Source organism: Hyperolius riggenbachi, chromosome 5 (genome assembly GCF_040937935.1).
Source record: "Hyperolius riggenbachi isolate aHypRig1 chromosome 5, aHypRig1.pri, whole genome shotgun sequence".
In the NCBI taxonomy this organism is placed as follows: domain Eukaryota; kingdom Metazoa; phylum Chordata; class Amphibia; order Anura; family Hyperoliidae; genus Hyperolius; species Hyperolius riggenbachi.
Genome location: NC_090650.1, coordinates 337,648,623 through 337,664,155, shown reverse-complemented (window position 1 = coordinate 337,664,155; position 15,533 = coordinate 337,648,623). Strand labels below are relative to the sequence as shown.

The 15,533-nt window shown below is 43.0% G+C and overlaps 1 protein-coding gene across 6 annotated transcripts in view; it reads right to left on the bottom strand.

Annotated features, from left to right (window-relative positions):
* The window catches only part of SNTG1 (syntrophin gamma 1), a 781,246-nt gene that overhangs the window by 641,244 nt on the left and 124,469 nt on the right, over positions 1-15,533 (bottom strand). Inside the window, exon 1 of one of the 6 annotated variants that reach the window (XM_068237371.1) lies at positions 10,138-10,210. The exons of the other annotated variants lie outside the window; for them this stretch is intronic. The gene's annotated coding sequence lies outside the window, so the exon portion shown is untranslated. Of the gene's footprint in view, positions 1-10,137; positions 10,211-15,533 lie in introns of those variants that run through there. 6 annotated transcript variants of the gene reach the window in all.

The following is a 15,533-nucleotide window of genomic DNA, read 5'->3' as shown; positions in this document are numbered from 1 at the left end:
AGCGTGTTTATAGATTCTAATACTCCTAATTCTAATACTCCTTGACCTTTCCTCTGCTTTTGACACGGTTGATCATGCTCTGCTTCTGCATACACTGTCATCATTAGGAATCAAGGGACAAGCTCATTCCTGGATCTCCTCTTATCTCTCTGGACGCTCTTACACTGTGTCCTTCTCTAACACCAATTCCTCCCCACGCCCACTGTCTGTTGGTGTTCCTCAAGGCTCTGTTCTTGGGCCACTTCTTTTCTCAGTCTACACTCATGGCCTGGGACAACTAATTAACTCTTTTGGCTTCCAGTATCACCTCTATGCGGATGACACCTAAATCTATCTCTCAGCTCCTGATCTGCCATCACTACTAGATGACAGTCAGGGACAGTTCATATAATCTCAATCTAATTTACGATACCTCTGAGATTGATGATATATGAACTGTCTCAGCCACTCTAGCTGAACTTGTGAATTAAGAATTTACGATACCTCTGGGTCAATCCTAATACCAGGTCTGTGAGCAATGAAGTAAACAAGGATCCTTATCTTACCCCATTTAGATGGTCTGTGTGTATTAAGGCATCTTAATGACGTATTTATGCTTGAAAAAAATATCTGTTTTCCCTTTTGATGTTGCATGCATATAAGCTGTCTGTACCACCAGCTTGCAAACTAACAGGATGTAAACCTGACGAAGGCTGCAAGGCCGAAAGCTTGTTTATTCTTATTCATTTGTAGTTAGCCAATAAATGGTATCATCCTGATTTAAAACTTCTTGCTTTTACTGATGGCTAACACGGTACAATACCCTACTGCTACTTCCTCACACAAGAGGCCACCAAGATGCTTGTACATGCCTTAATCATCTCCCGTCCATTCACCTCTCCACACGCTCTTCCGATGCAGCCCCACTGTGCCGTTCTCTCCACTGGTTACCCATTACCCAGAGGATCCAGTTCAAACTCCTGACTCTAACATACAAAGCCCTCCATGAGTTGTGCCCTCCATACATCTCATCACTAATCTCAAGATATTGTCCCTCCCGCAACCTCCGCTCCTCCCAAGAAATTATCCTGGCCTCTAAGCTGATCACCCCCTCTCATGCTCGCATCCAGGACTTTACACGAGCATCATCTCTTATCTGGAACTCTCTTCCACAGCCTGTACGTCATGCTCCAAACCTGGACATCTTCAAACGCACTCTTAAAACACACCTTTTCAGACAAGCTTATAACATTCTATAGCCCTTCTTTACTTATTTGACACAATGTAATCAGAGGCAAAGGGTCACTGCCTCATCCATCCTCCACCCCCTTACCTAATGTGTCCCCCACTACCCACTAGATTGTAAGCTCGCAAGGGCAGGGTCCTCCCTCTAATGTTTACAGGTTTTGTCACAATATTTGTGCTGCTTGGAACTCTGTTTTACAATTTGTTAGTATATATATGTTCCCACTGTCGTCTTATTGTGCTTTGTAAAGCGCTGCGGAATATGTTGGCGCTATATAAATAAAAAAAAATAATAATAATAGATAACAGAATTTTGTGCCATTAGCATCTTTACTGCTGGTAGACATGGGAAAATCTAGTGGCATTTTTTACTCTTAGGTCTTTTTTTCACGCAAGCCAGCAGTAAAGATCCTGACTTGCAGGTTCATGCAGGATCAAACAACATGAACAAATTATACAGGTCTTGATTTATTTTTTTTCTCTTGTATTATCCTTTTTGTAAAGTTGCTCATTACGTTACTGGGCAGGTTTTCTTTGCGTTAATAAGGAGTAAGTACATCTTGGTGTGTATAAGTCAATGGCTATTTTATTGAACATGGCAAACTCTACACCATTTCCAGCAAACACATAAAAGTCATAATGCGTTACTTTGTAACAGGTACAAGAAAACGGTGCAACATCACCCCCTGCTATTTTGGATTATGTAAGGTGCTTCTACAATAATTCAACAAAGGAACAGTGACTATGCAAAATAGTAACAGCCGTCTATGCCTTGCTCTCGGCTGTTAATATTTTGCAAGAACTTCTTTTTTCTACAGTAAATGAGCATCTTCATTCTACTACATCATTTACATCTTACACTGGAGATTATTAATCACTGAGTAACAGCAGTCTCTGGCCCATTAAGGACCAGAGACTGCATTACAAAAAACAGGGCTCACCAATGTCACGCCACATGGACGCGTCACTCTCGTCATCCGCGCCGCTCTCCTGTCAGTGCAGCCCACTCGTTCTGCTGTTGGTAGGACTACAGAGCTCTGTGAGCTGCACCTGACCCTGTGCTCACTGTGATTGGCTACGATTGGTTCACAGTGATCACAGGGTCAGGAGCCAATGAAACAGACAGCAGGGCGAGTGGGCTGCAGTGGCGGGAAAGTGGTGCGATCAGCGGCAGGCTAATTGAAATCTATGTCTGGAAGCGGTTAAAGTTGTGCTACATATTTAGTGGTGAACAGCCCTTTTACGCAGTCTACGTATATGTGATTGCACAAATTTTGTATGACCCCTAGCTTCTATTTAGCCATTCGAAGTTTTTGGTTTATTTAAAATAAAGCATCTTACCATTATCCTAGTCGTTTTTTTCCAGTTAAAGTATTGTGTCCTGTGTTACTTACCTTCATGCATCTGACCCTTACAAGGATAAGTGTAGGACGAGTGTTCATTTATAATAATAAAAATCTTTTATCTTTTGAAATACTAATGATTTGTGCAGGTGCAGCTTCCAAAATGGCTTCTAGATCGCATAGAGCACACAAAAGCCCCATTCTGTGCTTTTTTTTAGGCTGTATTTTCTGTTCATTTGTCATGCATAAACTAGCAATTAATAAATGTCTTTTTACTGAATTTGTGTTCTATAATGAGAAAAATTTATTTTAGCGGAAGGACTTCCAAAATTCAACTAATTCACAGTATTATGATCCCCATCACTCTCTCGGGTTTAAGTAATGAAAAGGGAATCTTGAGTGAAATGATCTTTCTTTGGTTCTGCAAAGAAGACACTTTTTTAATTTACTGGGCTGTACTTATATTTAACAGCTGGTGGCAATTACAGCAGAAGTCGCCTAAATCCAGTACATGCCTCTCAACGCAACAGGGGATAAAATATAAAAGCATAAACCATTCCTAAAGAACTACCGCCAACGTGCTGGGAGCCGACATTGCTATGCCAGACGGGGAATAAAGCTAAGAGTGCATTTAGTGGGATAGCATTAAAGCCTGTGTCCATATACAGAATAGAAATGCCATTGTCAAACAGACTTTGGCACGCCAAGATTTTTATTTAATGATCCTTCGGCTTGTACTGGGCTGCTGCTATATTTTCTACTATGTTCTATACCCAAAACAACTGCTTAAAAAACAAATACCGGAGATTGCCTAGAAATCTGTGCAAGTTCTGTATGCAGGCTGGCAAACTTCACCTTCACATTCTATTTGCCGTTTCCTTATTCCCTCTGCTGTAAATGCTCATTAGGAAAGATTGCCACATTGATTTACATTTCAGTTACTCTTCAGTTCTTAGATTGCTTGAAATTCCGACGCAGCTCCTCAAGGCAAGAAGCGGAACTGTGCATATAAAGATTTATTTTCATGAAAAAGTACAAATATTTACTAATTTACGGCCAGACAGATAGTATCGTCCTTGTCGGTTTAGGACCTGGGGAAATAATATTTGATCTTGGCTGTGTACAGTTCCAAAAACAAATTACTATTATTTTCTATGTGTTAATGGCCCAGTGAATAGGCAATGCTGTGCAGCAGTCCGGAACAACCAGCAACTATCTGCACTTAAAGATCAAGTTTAGCAAAGAAAACAAATTTAACACACGAAAAGTACATCTGTTGCTGTCACCATTATTAAGTGTCCTATGAAGTTGTAAATATCACTTTTATTGCGCTTTCTTTAATGTCTTTACCTAGTTATGGCCCAAAGACCCAACATAGCGACTCACTGTTCTGGGTCGGCGCAGTCCTCCATTACTCCATGCACTCCCATCTTCTTCCCACTGGCTGCATCTTCTCAGTGATCGGCCATGCAAGAACATGTCTGGTCACTGAGGAGAGGAACCCTGCTAGGATAAAGATGAGAGTGCATGTAGTAATAGAGTAGAATGCTGGCCCAGACAGGCAAGTCTCTATTCTGCAAAAACCATGCAGGACCCTGGTGACCACTATGAAGTTGGGAGAAGACATGGGGTGGCCTGGCAGCTGACTTGGAGGGGAAGTGGGGGTTATTCTAATAATACAAGTCACCTTGAATGCTTACAGTTCAACCTTTAAAGAGAACCGTAAGTGGAAAAAATAATTGTCTATTTACTTACCTGGAGCTTTTTCCAGCCCCTGAAGTCCTCCTCGTTCCTCCCAGTTATCACGCTCTCAGCCATTCCTCCACTGTCCCCCTCCGTAAGCCACGTAAGTATGCATGAAGAGGTGGGGGCGAGGCCATGACAGCACAGACAAACCCTAGTCAGATAAGTACAGAGGGACCCAGCGTAGGAACAGTGGGCTCAAGGATGATCTTGGAAGCCTCTGTATTATCTAAAGCCTTTTCTCTACTGAAGTATCTATTTTTTTAGTTTTGTCTCCAATTCAGGTTCACTTTAAAGATAACCAGACATGCAAATAGTAGTAGAACCAATACTTACCTGGGGCTTCCTCCCGCCCCATAAACACGTGTGAGTGCCTCACTGTCCTCCCGCGGTATGCCATTCAGCCGCGATCAGCCCCGCGTCAATCTGGGTCTACTGCACATGCATGGGAGGTCCACGCATGCGCAGAAGACCCAGACTGGAAGAGTGGCTGAACGACAGGAGGAAGCCCCCAGGTAAGTATCGGTTCTACTACTATTTTTTTTATCTCTGAGTCTCTTTAAGCTGCTGAGGTACATTTGCAATTGTGCCAGCGCTTCTGTCTTCCTGCAGTACATCAGAACCATAATGTTCTTTGCATAGACAGAACACAAGACTATATTGAATACATTTGCTTTCTTCTTGTCCTCAGCATCCAGCTAAGCTTTGTCACTTCTGTGGGGCCGGCAGGTTTAGACCTTGACTTACTTCTAGAAATACATGTAAAGAATATTTGGGTTTTTGTTCTCTCCCTAGCAAGCCTCATTTTATTTGGCAGTCTTGACAACTTGATTTTCCATTTGCAGCTTTTAATGCATTTTTTTGTCAGTTGCCAACAATGAATGTGTTCCTTCAGACAAATTTATTTTTTAGAGGTCGTTTTTGTATTCATTGATTTGTAACATGTTAAGCAAAACACATTTTAATATTTAATCTTTTACACTTGGTGCCTCGGGAATGTATTGCGATGAATTTACAGAGTTTCTCATGAGCTGGAAAACATGGGAGAACTCCAGAGAGTCAAGGAAACCTGGATCAGAGTTTTAAAAGCTGGTTTCTATTTTGAACATTTTGCAGAGTTCACCAGGGTCATATCAGAACAAAGAGAGGATTTATGCTAATAAAAGGAATATTGTGTAGCAAAAAAAGCCAGTTGTACTTACCTGGGGCTTCTACCAGCCCCCTGCAGTAGACCTCTGCACCGGTACTCTACAATCCTCCAGTCTCCAGCCGTACCTCAGTTTCGGCGATTGATCCCATTGCAGGCCACTGCACCTGTGCGGCTCTGGCCGCACATGTCTTGGTTCACACTCCCGGCACTGGGAGAATCCTGCACAGGCGCAGAATGAGAAAATCTCTACTGCGCTTGCGCAAGACGCTCCCAGTGCCAGGAGCGTAAATGAGGATACGCGGCCAGGGCTGTGCTGGCACAGTGGGTGGCAACAGACTCAGTCGCTGAAACTGAGCCATGGAGGGGTCCGGAGAATCAGAGTACCGGCGCGGGCACAGGTCAACTGCAGTGGGTCGGTAGAAGTCCCAGGTATGTAAAACTGGCTTTTTTTTGTATACTTAATTATCCCTTCTAATTTTAATGACTCCAGGGCAGCTTTTTCTTTTGTTCCTTGCATGGACATACCTGTAACCACACAACCACTAATCCACCAACATTTCTACTAGGCTTCAATATGAGGTGAGGGCTGTAAACTTCTGCCACCTAAATATAGAACAGTTTCTAACAAGTCCACTACAGGTTGGCTGTGTCACATTATGGTTCTCCTGTGTTGATGTTCCCATTTAGGATACTGAATTCTAAATACCCAAATTATCCTGAACAGCACAGTTCAGCACCATTCAGTACCGAACAAGTGGACAGGGTTGGGGAGTTCCCTTGCTTGCTCTTTACGACACTCCGATGCTTCATCCTTCCAAAGCCGGAATGAGGTTGTAATGAACTTATGTGAAACACGGAAAGCGTAAGTAAGTGAACTCCCCCTGACTCTACCTGCTAGTTTGGCACTGAATGGTACTGAAGTGTGGTGTTCTGCAGTGTTGCTCACTAATTTCTGCCAAAGTCATTTTTGCATCAAAAATGGCATTTTCGATTGAGAACATTTTAGTGAAAATACATCGGATTTTCGCAATATGGCAGTTGTATTTGGCAAATCGTTATTTTTACCACAAAAATATTATGTTGTATGAAAATTCAGGGGAAAAAAATAAATCACAAACTGATTACAAAACGATAATTGATGCAAAAAAAATATTAGCATTTTTGCTCATCACTGGTATTTAGGAGAATTCGGGTATTTAGAATTCAATATCCCAAATTCGAATACCACCACTAATTACCAGCATTCTCTAACGGCATAAACACACTAAAGCACTTGTATCCGCTCCGTCGAAATATAAGGGAAGACGCCGAGAGCCCAGTATAGTGTAGTGTGTACTGTAAATTGGGTATGGAAGGTAAGTATAGGTAGGTTAAACTCACAAACAAGGGTTACCGTCCAGGTAACCACTATGAAGGCAGGTGAGGAGATTAGACCTGTCACCACTCAGGATTAAAAAGTCGCTCTCTGTAAATCGGGAAAAAGGAAGAATTCCCCTCCACCAGGGGTGGAAAAAACTGCAATAGTAGTACAGAGGCGCCAACAGGGTAAAAACAATATTTCTTTAGAATGGATAAAATGAAGTAGGTAGCAGTGGACTTACCCCTCCAAAACAGACACAAAAAATTGCAGTTTTAAGCAAAAATCAGTTTAATTACATACTCCGAACAAGGTGCAACACGTTTCGCGGGTATATGGATGGTGCAGACATGTAGCGGACCGCAGTGCATCCTGAGCAGACGCACTTTTATGCGTTTTGCACCTGCTCCAAGTGGGAACTGAGTCTAAATCCCTCACCTGCTGAGATAGCTTGCATTGAAACCACAGCCAAAATGCTTGTTGCCAGCAAAAGTGCCCTGATCAAATTCTCTTCCTCAAGAAAGAACCCTTGGGTGGTGGAGCCTATTCTTTTAAAAAGATGGGAAAAAAAAGTCTGGCGTGTTGCTTTGAATGTTTTAGTGTGTATCTGATCACTTAGATGTTAAGCTAGAACTGGCCAAAACATTTTTTTTAGATAAAGTGTGGAAGAGTGAGAGCGCAGAGCATGTGTCAGGTTTTCATCACTCTCTCTATTCCTGCTCTTTTCATCTTCTAGTCTCAGAGCTTGACATCTTGACTAGCCTCTGCTCTGTAGCTCAGCTGTGCTCTTCAGTTCTAGAGAAGCCCCGCAGAGCCCAACTTTTGCTAAACATCTGAAAGGGAAGAAAATTCAGTGAAAGAAAAATCACTATGAACGCAAGAGAGGCAAGAGAAACAGTCATAATACCTACACAGCATCCAAGAACAATTTCAAGACCTTCTCTAAACATCCCATTCAACCTTTCCAGAAACCTCTTCTCCAGCATACTTAACTCCTTCAATTCAAGTGTAAACCATCAGTACATTAGATTCAAAGTAAAGTCTGCAGAGCTGGGACAAGGTCCTCCAGCACTCAAGACTGGGACACCAAAGTGCACCCCCTCCATTCCTCCCACCCCAATAGTCACACCCTGATTGCTATTAGACGAAGAGGCCCCCCAACCACCTTAATCTGTAGTTATCTGACTTACAGTCACGGCCTTGTATCCCCTTTTCTTATTTCTCTCTGCTTAAAACACAATAGGGGAATGATAGCTGAGTGAGCTGTGCACCCCCCCCCCCTTCCTACACTGCACCCTGAGGCTAAAGCCTCTCTCGCCTCTGCCTCTGCCCTGAGTCAGCCTATTGCTTTAGGAATCCAGATCTCCCTGATTCAGCAAAAACGTACAGCAATCTAGAAGTCCACTCATATTTCTCCTGATAAAGTATTGTTATAAGCTGGGCCAATTTTCAAGCACAAAAAATGCAGGAGCCAAACTGAAGCAGTTGCCCAGAGGCACTAGATATCTTGTGCCAGGCAACAGCTGAAATCTGACTGGTTCATCTGGGCATCTGCTCCAGTATTAATCTGTTTGCATGTTGCCTGCCGCAAGTCTTCTGTGACAATGCTGCCTTATGGTGGCCACTAATGATCCAATCTTTTTTGTCAAATCTTACCAATTGTATGTAATAGAGGGATAAACTGAGTGAATATATTGAATGGATACTTTAGGCAGTCACTTATATTACATAGCAATGGTAAGACTGAACAAAAGAGATTAGATCGTTAGAGGCCACCATATGACTAGCCAGTAAGGATGAGCTCTAATTTTTTAGAAAAGTCCTTGTCCCATCAAATTAGCACTTTCATCTGACTGGATATTTTCACAAAACTACAATGGATTTTTACAACATGCACATTTTTGCAAAAATGAGAACTTTCTTTTTTCATGCAGATTTATTGCATCTGGTTAATATGCGTTTTTGCATGAATGCCCATATATTTTTATGCATATTTTCTTATCTAGGAAAAAATAGGTTTTCTCATGCCCATAGACAATTTTTGGCAAAAAAGTCTTGTTTTTCTCATGCCCGTATATTTTTGGCAATAATTGTTTTGTCATGCCCATGTATTTTAGTGAATAATGTAATCCGTGTAAAAAGTGGGCACTGCATTTTTCAGCATATAAGATACACATTTTCTCCTCAAAAATGGGGAAAAAAGTCCCTGCGTCATATGCCAAATACCGGGAATCTCTGACTTACAAACTTGCACCGATATGAACTGCTGCAATGCCGGAGACTCCCTGTATTGTCTCCCTATGTGTCTCCCACTCCCCCATGCATATCCTCCTCTGCCCCCATTTGCTGAGTGTATCCCATCCACACCCGACACAACACCCCCCCTTCCCGCAGCTTAATCAATCGTTCCGGTGGCAATTGCAGACCTCTCCTCTCCTGGACGGCTCCCCTATTGCTGGCTTCTGTTGATCATGTTATAAGCAGAAGCCGGCACTAAGGGAGCTGTACAGGAGAAGAAAGGTCTAACTGCTGGAACTGTTGATTAGGTGAGCCACGCTGCCGATTCTCACAGGGGGAGCAGAGGGAAAACAAAGGCAGAGGATGACACACTGGGGACAGGTGACACACTGGGGACAGGAGGGGGGACACTGGGGACCCAAAAATTGGGAGAGAACATTTACAAGATGTTCCTGGACCATGGATGCAGCAGGTTTAGTATATTTTCCCCCTGTTTTTTTGCCCTGTAAACCCAGGTGAATTTTATATGCCAGAGAGTCTTATATGCCAAAAAAATACAGTATTTTCAAGAACATTCTAGCAAAAATAAAATGGCCAAGATTTGAGAGCAGTATCAGAATGCAGAAAGTGTGGTATAGCAAACACTGCAGATCGCTAACAAGTTAAGTGGCTCAGGTATAGCAAGCACGTGGATAAGCATGTGAATACTTTGATCAGATTATAAGACTCTTAAAGCACACCTGAAGTGAGAGGTATATGGATTAACCTGATCAGGTTTCTCCATGAGTTCTACCACACACCAGCAGTTTCACGCATTGTGCATTTGAAAACCCTTAAAATGCTTGGCTTATAATTAGCTGTTGCAGCAGAGACAGATAAAAATGTTCTTTTAAAATCTGCTAGAGTGTTGACAGTGCAGAAATAATAAAAGTAAGCCATTTAACAGGGAGAGGTAGATGCAAAAGCCAGTAAAAAGGAAAATAAAACAAAGGGTTTTTTTTACCCCCAAAACAGAGGTTGACGCACTCAAAACCACATTTAACACCAGCTGTTTAAAGCCATGTTGTTTCATCTCTACTTACATCAGCTGGCTACTTGGAAATGGCAGGTCTCTTGAATAAACATAGCTCAGCATGCCCCATCACTACCTATTACCTGCATAGAAGAATGGATGCATATGTCAGGTAAATGGCTTTTGATGTGCATTTCATTTTTATGTGCATTTAAGAACAGATTTTTTTAAGCACCTTCAACACACTGGCATGTTTTACCAAACACATTCAAATTTCTGCTTTTAAAGCAAAAGGTCTATAGGATGACAAAAAATCATGGGCAAATATAGGTTTTCACATACTACTGCTATTTCTTTGATTAACTAAATGATCCGCAAGTGAACTTTAACCCACTGAATGTCACAATTGCAGTCTGAAACTATATGTTACCACTCTCTGTTGCCGATCTGAGATCAGCGTACTTACATTTGCATTCTGTGCTCCTTGCTTTGTGGACCGGTCCACTACACATACTAAGACTGACCTGGGAACAGGTTTTGAGTGTTCCAATTTGCATTGGGGTGTGTGGCAGTGAGAATTAGCAGTGAATGTGTGGTGAAGTTATTGTGTGACAGAGAAGGTAGAGAAGGCATATTTTATACATGCTATTTACTTTTTACTATATGAAGCTGAGAAGCAAGGACGATCCTTCCATGACAGCGCCTGAAGCAGCAAATTCAGACGGCAGAACACCTAAGGGTGGCGCCTGGCATAAACAGGAGTAACATACCCGCCCACTCTCTGTTCGCCCGCCGTTCACCTGCCCTGTAGCACACACCCCACCAGAAGGACCGGATGAGGTGGACACGGAGGAGCCTGTGCCGAAGGAGGGGAGCCCGGGATGGACCCGCCACCAGGAGAGCTGCTGACTCACCGAAGATCATAGCTGATGAAGGAAGAAGGTGATTACCTAAAGAACAACTCTCTCTGAGAATTACCATGCTGCCTGCCTTTGCCACTGGGTTCCATGATATAAAGAGGGCTACCTGTGCCAGGGGGGTCAGGAGCAGCTTGTATGAAAGTTTGCTCATGTCGTTCAGCCATGTAAGTGGTGTGAGGCTTCTACCAAGCATGCCCTAGGATATGTTGGATTGTATTAAAGAAGAACTACGGTCAAAGTTTCCCCTCCACTGTAATAGCCACATCATTACAAGTAAAAAAAAAACAAACAAATGAGGGGAAGAAAAAAAAACAAAAAAAAAACCTTTTTTTTGAAGCATTTGAAAAGGTCATTCGGTTTAGATTAATGTTGACCTGGGAATTTAATCAATGTGTCACACTAAGCCGCAGTGAGCTCTCCATGCAGCTGAGATTGTGGTTTTCTCTCTTTATACCCATTTCATTGCAAAAGCTGTTAAGTCACAAAACTACAATTACGTTCACTCTAACTTGCACAGAGCACCTCAGTTATATGCAAGATGGCCGCCTTCAGAATTAGTTGATTGATGGGAATTTGAAGAGGAAAGGAGGATTGGGTTTTCTCAAAGATAACATTCCATTCATGTGAAAGGCAGGTAGAATAATTATGAGGCTGGATAGAGTACTAGTTAAGGGCTCTGACACAGGAGACTAGGGTTCAAATCTCAGCTCTTCCTGTTCAGTAAGCCAGCACCTATTCAGTAGGAGACCTTGGGCAAGACTCCAACATTGCTACTGCCTACTGAGTGCGCCCTAGTGGCTGCAGCTCTGGCGCTTTGAGTCCACCATGAGGAAACGGGATATAAATGCTCTGTGTTTTGTCTGACAGTTCTAAACAGCAGCTACGAACAGATTTGGGTTTACTTAAAGGGAACCTAAACTGAGAAGGATATGGATATTTCCTTTTAAAATAATACCAGTTGCTTGACTCGCCTGCTGAACCTGTGTCTCTAATACTTTTAGCCACAGCCCCTCAACAAGCATGCAGATCAGGTGCTCTGACTGAAGTCAGACTGGATTCGCTGCATGCTTGTTTCAGGTTTGTGATTCAGCCACTACTGCAGCAAAGAGATCAGCAAGACTGACAAGCAACTGGTATAGTTTAAAAAGAAACATCCATATCCCTCTCAGTTTAGGTTCCCTTTAAGATAATGCATCAGTCTCCACCGTTAGCAAATCCTACAGTATCTCAGAGCAATACCAGAAATCATCGTAAGCCTATTAGTCTATTTTGCTCAAATGTTTCTCTTTAGTTTCAAAACGAAAATAATTTATTGCAATTTGTAAACATATATATTTGATTTTTTTTAGGTTTTATTACTGATCATAATTTAACACATAGAGAACATTAAACATACACATCTCCACCACTGTTGACATAAGGAAAGCAGCAGGAAAACCATTAACTGACAATCAACAGTTTTGACAGCACATTATGCAGTTGATGAAGTGCATTATGTACAAGTAATCATTTAATTTCACTTGGAGGTCACATCTTTGTGGATGATCATTTTTTACCATGTTCCATTACACATATGGACTCCAACTCCACAGCCATCCAACATACAGCAAATGACAAAGCCTACCTAATGATTGTCACTAGGGCTCTGAAGGACTATTCTATTATGTCATGCTAGTTGCACAAAGCTCGTCTGCAAAAATACACAATGAAATTACATTAGCTTTAAAAAAAATCATACAGAAATTAATAGAAATTAAAGCACTTGGCTGGACGCAAAAAATCTTCCACCACACTGGAAAATTTCACGGAGCATGAAAATTTTGGCACAAAATAGAGTTTAGACAAGAAAAAGGGATGACCTAATGTACAAGTAAAATTAGGACAAGACTTTGGCCGGGGAATGTGAAGGAAGAGGGATGTGAGATTGTTGGATCTGGTTAACTGTGCTGTGTTGAACGCATTTTCCCATTTTGCTGCTATGTTCATCATGTATGTGATATTTAAGGAATAGTTTTTAATGGTAAAAGAAATGCAGGTAATCTTCCCTCAAGCATTTTCAGTGGTCAATAGCCAGTAATCTTCAATTTCCCCTCTGTACTATTGCACACATACTTTTCTAGACTGAAATGACAGAGTGACATCCTTCAATGCAAAAAACGAAAAAAAAAAAACAACAACAACAGTATTTTTTTTTTAACAACACACACACACACACCTCTAACTATACCCAGTATGAAGAATTCATAGGAAAAGCTAATATTTTAAATTCTAATTATTATGTCCCTCAACTTCAAGCAAACCTGTGAATTAAAAAAGAGGTGGGCAGAGATTCACAGGGTAGTCTGCAGTTCCTTCAGAGGCTTCACACTTCTTCCTCCAGACCACCACTTCTCACCTGGCCTCTTTGAGGACTTGCAGCCAAACGCTTGTACATGAACGAGCGCGGTTGCATGGAGCTGCTCAGATAAAGCAGAGCCCAACAGACTCTGTGCTACTGCGCAGGCACAAGACATCTTTCCACAGTGCTGCGCAGCTTTACTCATTGGACAAGCCCTTCACAAGGAGCATTGGGGGGTTCCAGCACTGGAATGGCGAGGAGGAGGGAGACGGGGAAGCTACTGGATTATCCAGATGCTTCCCTCCACTTAACCACCCTGGCGTTCTATTAAGATCGCCAGGGCGGCTGCGGGAGGGTTTTTTTTAAATAAAAAAAAAACTATTTCATGCAGCCAACTGAAAGTTGGCTGCATGAAAGCCCACTTGTTCCGGCTGCGCAGGGCTCAGGCGGCTGGGGGGACCCTCTTTCACCGCTGCTCGCGGCGGATCGCCGCAGAGCGGCGGCGATCAGGCAGCACACGCGGCTGGCAAAGTGCCGGCTGCGTGTGCTTCTTTTTATTTCATCAAAATCGGCCCAGCAGGGCCTGAGCGGCACCCTCTGGCGGTAATGGACGAGCTGAGCTCGTCCATACCGCTAAGGTGGTTAAGCATCTAAATTAGCCACTTTTTTCCTACATGTACACTAAAGATAGTATTTCCAAATAAAAACTGCATGAATTTAGAAGACAGGCATAATGTTTCATGTTTTTAGTAAAAAAAAAGTAAAAAAAAAAAAAAATGTATTCGTACAGGTCTATCAGATTGGGACTGTTCAGAGCCATTACTTATGGTACACAGTATCCCAGTCTGTGTGTAATGAACAGCGGAGATGCCGTCGCGTGGTCTAGGGATGGGGCGGCTATCTCCGCGTTCAGACCGGCGGTTTCCGCGCAGCGACACGTGTCTGGCTTGGCTGGACCTTCTAGTGCACACAGATGGATAGCTACGAGTGCACGCACCAGGCGACAGGACATTTCTACCAGCAGAAGGGGAATCAGCTGATCAGGCCGATCAGCTGATCCCAGCTGGACTCTGGATTGACTGAGTGGCTCGGGTGGGGCTGCACAGCACTGCAAGTATATATAGATCTTGCTTGTCAGTTGCTGGTTGTCTGCCGTTGCGAATACTTACGCGTGAGCACTCAGACCAGTCAGATCCCACAATGTGTTAGAACCAGGAGGACCTGGTTATTCACACTGAGCCAGATTACTATTGTGTTATATGTTAGACCAGTTCCAGGGTGTTGTGACCACGGACCTCACACCCAAGCTTAGGGATACTGTGTCATTGATGTGTTATACTTTATACCAGTTCCAGGGTGTTGTGACTACGGACCTCACACCCAAGCTTAGGGATACTGTGTCATTGCGGTGTTATCATTTAGACCAGTTCCAGGGTGTTGTGACCAAGGACCACACACTCAAGCTTAGGAACACTGTGCTATTACTGTGTTATTCTCTAGACTAGTTCCTGGGTGTCGAGACCTCACACCCCAGACTAGGATTGTGCTTTATATCTATTACCATTTGCTCGGGTGCTGCCGACCTGGCCTGCCCGACCCCTCGGGCTGTCACTCATCCCTCGAGTGTTCAGCCTGTCGGTACTACCCGTGACACTATTCCACCTAGTGTCAGTTAGCTGCAGGGACCTCTTGCTCCTTAGAGAGGCCTCTCTGCAGTACAGCCAAGGGCTCTATCTCTTAGGAGTCCTTTGGCTGCAGTATAGTCTGATTCCCGGTATTGCAGGGAATCACTGGCTCTCAGGTGATCTCTATCCCGTCCTAGGAGATAGTCCTCACACAGCCAAGGGCCACCTGTTCCTCAGGTGGTCCATGCTTATTGTTATCTGCATCTCCCGCCCCACGGGAGACAGCCTATTGTTGCACCAAAACACTTACACTTTATCAGGTGTCCAGAGGTTAGTCATATATCTGTATTATTGGTGATTCTGCAGATCATCAATAATCAGGTATATATCTGTATTGTTGGTGATACTGCAGATCACCAATAATCAGATTCTCTCTGTGTTACACCGATCGTTACACTGTGGTACAAACTATGTATTTGGGAAGAGTTTGGCAAAGCATTTGGTGTTGAAGTATTCTGAGGAATTCAACCCAGCCACTGCAGTACAATGTTCTGCTCTGATGCCGGTATAATGTGCTTATTGT